Source organism: Dipteris shenzhenensis, chromosome 33 (assembly GCF_047967505.1).
Source record: "Dipteris shenzhenensis isolate YYH24624 ecotype China chromosome 33, Dip_SZ_1.0, whole genome shotgun sequence".
NCBI lineage: Eukaryota > Viridiplantae > Streptophyta > Polypodiopsida > Gleicheniales > Dipteridaceae > Dipteris > Dipteris shenzhenensis.
The window spans coordinates 33602372-33610688 of record NC_141628.1 but is presented as its reverse complement, the minus strand read 5'-3'; positions in this window follow the sequence as shown (position 1 = coordinate 33610688).

The window sequence follows — 8317 nt, the reverse complement described above, 5'->3', positions numbered from 1 at the left end:
ACAAGATCAATCTCACCAGCTAGAACCTTCTCTCTCACAAAGTGATAATGCACCTCAATGTGCTTCGTTCTAGCATGATAAATTGGGTTATTAGCAAGCATGATGCTGCTAATGTTGTCACAATGAATGACAACTGCTGCATGAACTGACTGTCCCATATCTCCAAGTAGCTTCCGTAACCAAGCTACCTCACATGCAGCCATTGCTGCACCTCTGTACTCAGCCTCTGTGCTCGACAAGGCAACTGTTGGCTGCTTCTTATTGCTCCAACTGATGGCACCACTCCCAAGGGAAAACATAAAACCACTAGTAGATCTCCTGTCTGAGACACTACCAGCCCAGTCAGCATCTGTGTATCCATGTACCTGTAATGCACACCCAGCTTCATAAAACAGTCCATAATGCAATGTGGACTTCACATACCGCAGTATGCGCCTAGCCGCATCCAAATGTGGCTTCCTCGGTGCCTGCATAAACTGACTCACCAGCCCCACAGCATAGCTCAAATCTGGTCTGGTTATAGTCATGTAAATCAAGCTACCTACTATGCGCCTGTACATAGTAATATCTTCAAGAAGCTCACCTGACTTTGCATTGAGCTTCACATTCTGCTCCAATGGAACAGAGATAGGCTTACAGCCTGTCATCCCATATTTGGACAGCATGTCCAAACCGTATTGCCTTTGCAACAGCCATATCCCACTCGGGGATCTAATAACCTCAATGCCCAAGAAGTAACGCAGCTCTCCCAAATCCTTCATCTCAAATTTCTGCTTCAACAGCAGCTTCACTTCATTAATGTCTGCATCACTATCACCTGTAATAATCAAGTCATCAACATAGATGACTATAAGCACAATCCCTCTGTTTGTCCTTTTCACATAAAGTGAAAAATCTGAATTGGAAATCTGAAATCCAATAGTGACAAGCTATTGCCCTATCTTGTCTGACCATGCCCTCGGCGCCTGTTTTAAGCCATACAAGGCTTTGCGCAACCTGCATACAAAATCGGGGTGTGAATTATCCTCATAACCTTCTGGCTGCATCATATAAACCTCTTCCTGCAAATCACCATGCAAGAAGGCATTTTTCACATCCATCTGATGCAAAGACCATCCCTTTGCAGTAGCCATAGCAATTACTACTCTCACGGTTGCCATCCTTGCAACTGGGCTGAAAGTTTCCTCATAGTCAATTCCATATGTCTGCGCAAAACCTTTGGCAACCAATCTTGCCTTGTACCTGCTAACAGACCCATCAGCATTGTGCTTTACTTTGTAAACCCACTTGTAGCCAATAGCCTTCTTATCATGAGGCAAAGGCATCAAATCCCAAGTGTGGTTTGCATCGAAGGCAGCCATCTCTTCATCCATAGCTGCTTCCCAATTTTTATGCCCTGCTGCATCCTCAAAACATGTGGGCTCTGGCTCCTCTAGAACCTTGACCATATAAGCATAGTGATGTGCTGTATACCCATCATATCTCAGCCTGTCAACTGGATACTTAATACGAGTGGACCTCCGTACAACTGGATCAGTTGCAGGCGTCTTTAAATCATGCCTGCTTTTCCTTGCACCAGGTGTAACAACAGAAGGAATCCCAAGTTCCTCATCAAGGCTCATTTCAGAGCCGCTTGACTCTCCATCAACATGAGAGCTACCAGCAGACACATCAAACACTGGAGCATGGTCTACTTTTTCTTTTCCCTTATGTGATACCTGCACAACACTATCAGGGCTACCATGTGACGATTCACTAGATCTCAATCTCCCTGTCCATGCATTAGATCCACTAGTAGAGGACTCTCTGGGTCCACTCAAGGCTTGAGATTGCTGCTCTGCATTTATTGCAGCATTCCCATTTCCTACATCTGCATCTCCTACCATAACAGTTGGTGCATACCAGCTGCTCATTTCATCAAAAACAACATCTCTGCTCACTTGCATTTTGCGGGTGGAAGGGTTATAACAGCGATACCCTTTCTGGTGCTGAGCATATCCAATAAAGATGCATTTTTCTGCCTTTGGATCCAGCTTTGTTCTCTTCTCATCAGGAACATGAACATAAGCTATGCAACCAAATACCTTCAAGTGAGAAATATCTGGTTTTTGGCCTGTATACATTTCTTCAGGCGTCATGCCATGGACAGCTGCAGTGGGGGTTCTGTTCATAATATAAACACAGCAGTTGCTACTGCTTCAGCCCAAAAATAATCAGGCATGTTTTTCTCATTTAGGATCGCCCGTCCTACTTCTGCAATATGCCTGTTCTTCCTTTCTGCAACCCCATTCTGCTGAGGGGTAGACCTGCATGAGTACTTCCTTTGAATTCCGTGTTCTTTCAGATATTCACAAAATTCTTCTGAAAAGTACTCTCCCCCTCCATCAGATCTTAGCACTTTAATATGCACACCTTTCTCTTTTTCAACCATGGCCTTAAAAGCCTTGAAATGGCTGAACACTTCACTTTTGTGCTTCATAAAATAAATCCACACCTTCCTAGTGTAGTCATCAATAAACGTCACATAATAATGGCATCCACCAATAGAAGCAGTTTTGGTTGTCCAAACATCTGAATGGATCACTTCCAAAGGTCTTCTGCTCACCTTAGCATTTTTGGGAAATGCATGTCTGGCCTGCTTACCCATTTGGCATGCTTCACATACCTTTTGCATTCCCTCAACTCTGAATTTAGGCAAACCTGCAACAATGTTTTTCGTTTGCATAGATTTCAGCCTTTGTATATTCACGTGCCCAATGCGCTTGTGCCATATCTCAATATCTGCAATGACACCTCTCCCATGCGCAAACATAGCAGCTTTCACCTCAGGCATATCAACATCCAAGGTGAACATTCTTCCATTTTTGTTGCCTTTCGCAACCAAGCGGCATTTATTTTTCAAGTCCTCAACAAAGCATCCATCAGGATTAAATCTAACCTGCAGACCTTGCTCAACCATCTGGCCAACTAAAACCAGGTTCTTAGTGATTTTTGGAACATGAAGTACATCTGCCAAGTACTTCGTTTTGCCATCCTGCATAGCCAATGGCACTTTACCAACCTGCGTAATTGGGTGCGCAGTATCATCACCTGTTTCAACATAACCTGGCTTATCCAAATTTCTAACATCATGAAACCACTCACCATGACTGGTCATGTGGTTAGAGGCACCTGAATCAACATACCAAACATCATTGCAAGCTGCAGCATCTCCTGACATGGAGTTAACCATATGCTGCATCACAAAAAGGTGCTCATTTCTGTCGTCACCATGCCCACTTGATGATGCATAGTTGCTTTGCTGCAACTTCCCACTTTTAATGTCATTCTGCTTTTTATAGCATGTATTCTCCTTGTGTCCAGGCTTTCCACAATAATAGCATTCTGTGCTGCTATTTACTTGCTGGTTCCTTTGCCATGAACCACGGCCTCTTTGGCTCCCCCTGCCTCTAGAACTACCACGTCCTCCTCCATAGGACTGGTTTTCCTGTTGTTGCTGTTGGTTCTGATTTCCTGCACGGCCACCAAAACGGCCTCTTCCTCTACCTCTGCCTCTACCTGTATTCGAGTAGAAAGTAGTCTCTTGAGAAGTTGAGGTGGCTGAACCACCATTCCTTTGCTCTTCACTCAGCAAGAGAGCAATAAGTTCCTGAAAATCAGGAAATGTTTCACGGACTCCAATGGATGTCCGAAACTGTGCATAATCTTTCCCAAGACCATTCAAGGTCACAGACACTAAGTCTTCATCATCAACAGGTGCTCCAATGGAGGCAAGAGAATCTGCAAGGCCTTTCACCTTCAAGGAATACTCATTTATATTCAGATTTTTCCTTTGCACATTGTGCACTCCTGCTTTAGCTGCATCTTTCGTGCTTTGGTATTTGTGCTATACAGCTTCACCAATGTATCCCATGCCTCCTTAGGCGTCTCTACATCCTGTATATGCACAATCATAGAATCTGAAATGCTAACAGATAGCCAATACAAGCATTTTCTGGCTTTTTCATGCCATTCCTTAAAGGCCTTCAATTCAGCAGGAGTGGGAGCAGTACCCAAAACTGGTTCTGCAGTTTCACCACTGATGTAATCCCAAACTCCCTTTCCCATAAGGAAGTTTGTCATCCTGAACTTCCATGCTTGGAAGTTGTTCTTGTCAAGCTTCTCACTGACAATGGTAGACAGATTCTCAGACATTTTACAAATCACGAATTGCAACAGCAACCTGTAAACACAGCAAATGCCTCACAAAGGCAAATAGCAAAACTTCTGCGAAAAGCCTCACAGGGGCAGATCTGCAACACTGACGAAAGTGGTATTTCACCACACAGTCACTTCCTCGTGACGATTTTGCATCAACAGGCAACAGGCATGAATCTGCAACTCCCAATATCTCTACACATAGGCATACGATGCAATTTCTGTGGCACCTTTCCACCGACTAGCCGCGCGCGGTGGTCGCACAGCAAAAAACAGGGCCTTTTTCTGAGTGCCTGCGAAGAACTTGCGCCTTCAAAACGGGCCCCGAAACAGCCTCAAATCAAAAAAATAAAGTCACCAAGGGCTTTGCCCTGTCCTGCAGCATATACTGCGCTCTCGCCACACCGCGAAGGGCCTCTCAATCTGAAACAGTGCACTCCTGCACTTCTGGCTGTGCTACCTACAGAGATTTGCTCCCAAACTCGAAATAGGAAAGCAACACTGGTCCTCTTACCAGGACACCACAAACTTGGCTTGCTTTCTTGAGCTCCTTACCACGAACAAGGCTCTGATACCATGTAAAGAAAGAGGGAGAGAGATAGGAGACTCAAGTTCAGCTTTCTTCACAACACACAAAAAAAGAGAGAGGACACAATGTTGGAGGGTGAAGCCTTTCTTCACTTTTGCACACAACAACAAATACAATAGACGAGGGAAATACCCTATATGTCAAAACCTAGAATACGTGGTTCATATGTGAACCCAAACCAAAAACATACGTGGTAGTCTAACTACACCACGAGTACAACTAACATAGGCGATGACATAAATGATAGTCATCCAGGAGATATATCGTGGGTAGAGCTTGATATCTCAACAGCTTATGCTCATGCATGTGCATGAGCTTATGCTTAAGTTTCCGCATAAGCTCATGCTTATGCGTGAGCTTATGCGGAAATAGAGAATGAGAGAAGCATAAGCTCATTCTCTATTTCTGCATAAGCTCATTCTCTATTTCCCACTCTATTTCCCCCTTCTCTCATTTCCCCCTTCTCTCCTTCTCTATTTTCCCTCATCTCTTTCCCCTTCTCTATTTCCCCCTTCTCTCATTCTCTATTTCCTCATTCTCATTCTTTTCTTTCCTTTACATCTTCTTTCCCTCTTATCTTTCCCTCTTCTTTCCCTCTTTCCTTTCCCTCTTCTTTCCTTTCCCTCTTCTTTCTTCTTGCCTATGCCTATGCCTATGAGAATGCTCATGTTTGTTTTTTGTTTTCTATTTTCGTGTTTGTGTCTATGTTAGACATGGGATCACGTCGCTCATCGGACGAGTACGGACAGCCTCGCAGGAGGAGAGCTCACGATCTATATGCTCCAGAGGACTTTGATTCCTCTCAGGCGACTACCCCGAGGACTACCCCTGGTCCGACTCCTCTCGGTCCTAGCACTGTGACTACCCCTGGTCCGACCCCTCTTCCACGTAGCACTGCGACTACCCCTCAGGGGACTCCTTTGCTAGCCGCGCATGGCTTTGTCGGGACTCCTGACGAGTTTGTAGCGCAGATGAGCGATGAGGAGGCAGCGAGATTCTTCTCTCTGCTCTCTCAGAGGACCTCCGCAATTCCTTCCCCTACACCGACGGGTGGACGTACTGCCCAGCCATCCCCTCACGCCCCTTCGACCGCGGGATCATCACCTGCGCATGCCTCCTGCAAGGGAAGGAAGAGTAGGATGGGCGGCTCATGTTGTGCTGACTCGGGAGATGTAGACGAGTCAGCACACTCACGCTCCTTTAGGTCTCCACTTGGTCTGGAGACACAATATCAGTCAGGTCCCTTTCCCTCTCCTACTCCCACAGCTACTCCTCGATTCGGAAGCGGGTTGCGCAGCTTCCACTCCTTCAAACTCTGCTACCGTCAGTCCCCCTTACTCATCAGGGGATCTCTCCTATCAAATCACATCTGCCGGAGAGATAATAGAAGACAAAAAGGGCAAAGCAGTGATGGCCGCCATGAGGCGGTTGATGAGTCATCACTTCAAGAGCGGCATAAATATCAATTGGCGATATCAAGATGCCCAAAAGAAGCAGGCGGTGATCGATGAGTTAAAACAAAGATATCCTAATCCGCCAAATGTGGAGTTTAATAACAATTATATGCTCGAGCGCATGGGTTTGGTCCTAAAGCATTTACTCCTACTTGTAATCTCACTTTTTAATTTAAGTTCCAATCTAATTTTCGATTTATATGGTTCACTCTTAGGGTCAAAGCTCAAGCGTCCCATCATCAGAGACGAGCGATCAACAGGGATCGGACGCAGGTGCCGAGGACGAGGGAGAAGACGCAGGTGTCGGGGACGAGGGAGAAGACGCAGGTGTCGAGGACCAAGGAACAGGCCAACAAGACGATTCGGATTCGGATTCGGATTAGTAGTGGTAGTAGCATTTTGTATATCCGCTCGTTAGAGCAATTTTGTATCGCCCTTTCACAGGGGTAATTTTGTTACAAACACAGTTGTATATGTATATGCATTTCTTCCTCATCGTTCACAAGAACAATTTTGTATCACCCTGCAAGCAAGGGAAATTTTATTATAAAAAACTTTCTTTTGTAATTACCAAAAAAAAAAAAGGATTAGTGGGGCTAAACAGGGCCAAAAGGAAGCCCTGTTGAGCCCCACTAACCCTTTTTTTTTACTTCTGTTAATCGTCGCTATATAGCGACGTTTACCAGTGTCGCTATATAGCGACGATAAATAGAGTCGCTATATAGTGACGTTTGCATCGTCGCTATATAGTGACGATTAACAGCATCGCTATATAGCGACGGTTTATAGCAACGCTCCTTTTCCGACGATTTTAACGACTTTTATAGCGACCTTTGCGCCCGTGAAAAAAAAAAAATTTAATGTAAAAAGCGTCGGTATTTCCGTCGGAAAATGGCCTATGCCTTGTAGTGATGGCGAGTGTTCAGGTAAGCATTGCATTTTTTAATTATGAATAGGCAAGGACGTGGCACCCTAAACCCACCTTCCACTCTTAATTGCATCTATTGTTTTAGGTCTCACTACATCGGGTTACCATGCATGTCCTGTTTGTGGTCCTTCGCTAGTTGCCTCATGGGCAGACGCATTGAATAAGGTCATCTATGAGAATCACCATCGATTTCTCCCACCTGATCATCCTAGATATGTTGCCCCTTGGAGTGAAGTCCTCCCACAATCACTCACCGCAGGAGATTGGATGAGAATTTGGGACGGTTCCACGACTCCTCCACCACTTGGCATGAGCCGGTAAGGATTTGTAACTATTGGCTGGAAGTAAAGATTGGCTATATTGGTTGAAAGTGAAGATTGCACGCTAACACTTTATTTTGTTTAGATACTCCATCTTTTATCGTTTACCATATTGGTCCCACCTCAAGATCAATCACCTGCTCGATCCCATGCATATCTTCAAGAATGTGGCATCTACCATTTGGGAGCATTTGAATGGGACATGAGATTCGGCAGGCATAAGGGAGGATCTATGTACCACAGGGAGGATGCGTGAAGCTTGGCCTCAAGAGAGACCAAATGGGCGTGTTTTTTTACCTCGTGCACCGTGGATGTTATCAAAGCTAGAGATGGCGACGGTGAAGTGCGCTATTACTACAATTCGTACTCCCACTGGATGCATGAGGTGTTTGAAGGGAGCCTTTACAAAGAGCAAGAAAAGAGGTGTAGAGCAATTATATGGCTTGAAATCTCATGATTGGCACAAGATGCTCCAAGTAAGTATTTTATATGCATAATATCTTTTTCCTTTCAAATTTGTGAGTGAATAGCTATAAGCAACTAATCAACCACCTCCTCGCGGGTTCAGTTCATACTACCTACTAGCATTTTACGTAGTGCATCAAAGGACGTGAAAGATTGTATTTACAAGATGGGCGAGCTTGTGAGGTATGTGAGCTCAAAGGAAATAGATCCCACCACGCTTGAGAATGCTCGAGTTATGTCAGTGGAGGCGGTTTGTTTAGTGGAGGAGACATTTCCACGTTCTATTCTCACAAGCCAACTACATCTCATAGTACATTTGGTGAATGAGATTGCTATATGCGGTACTATACATGCACGATGGTTG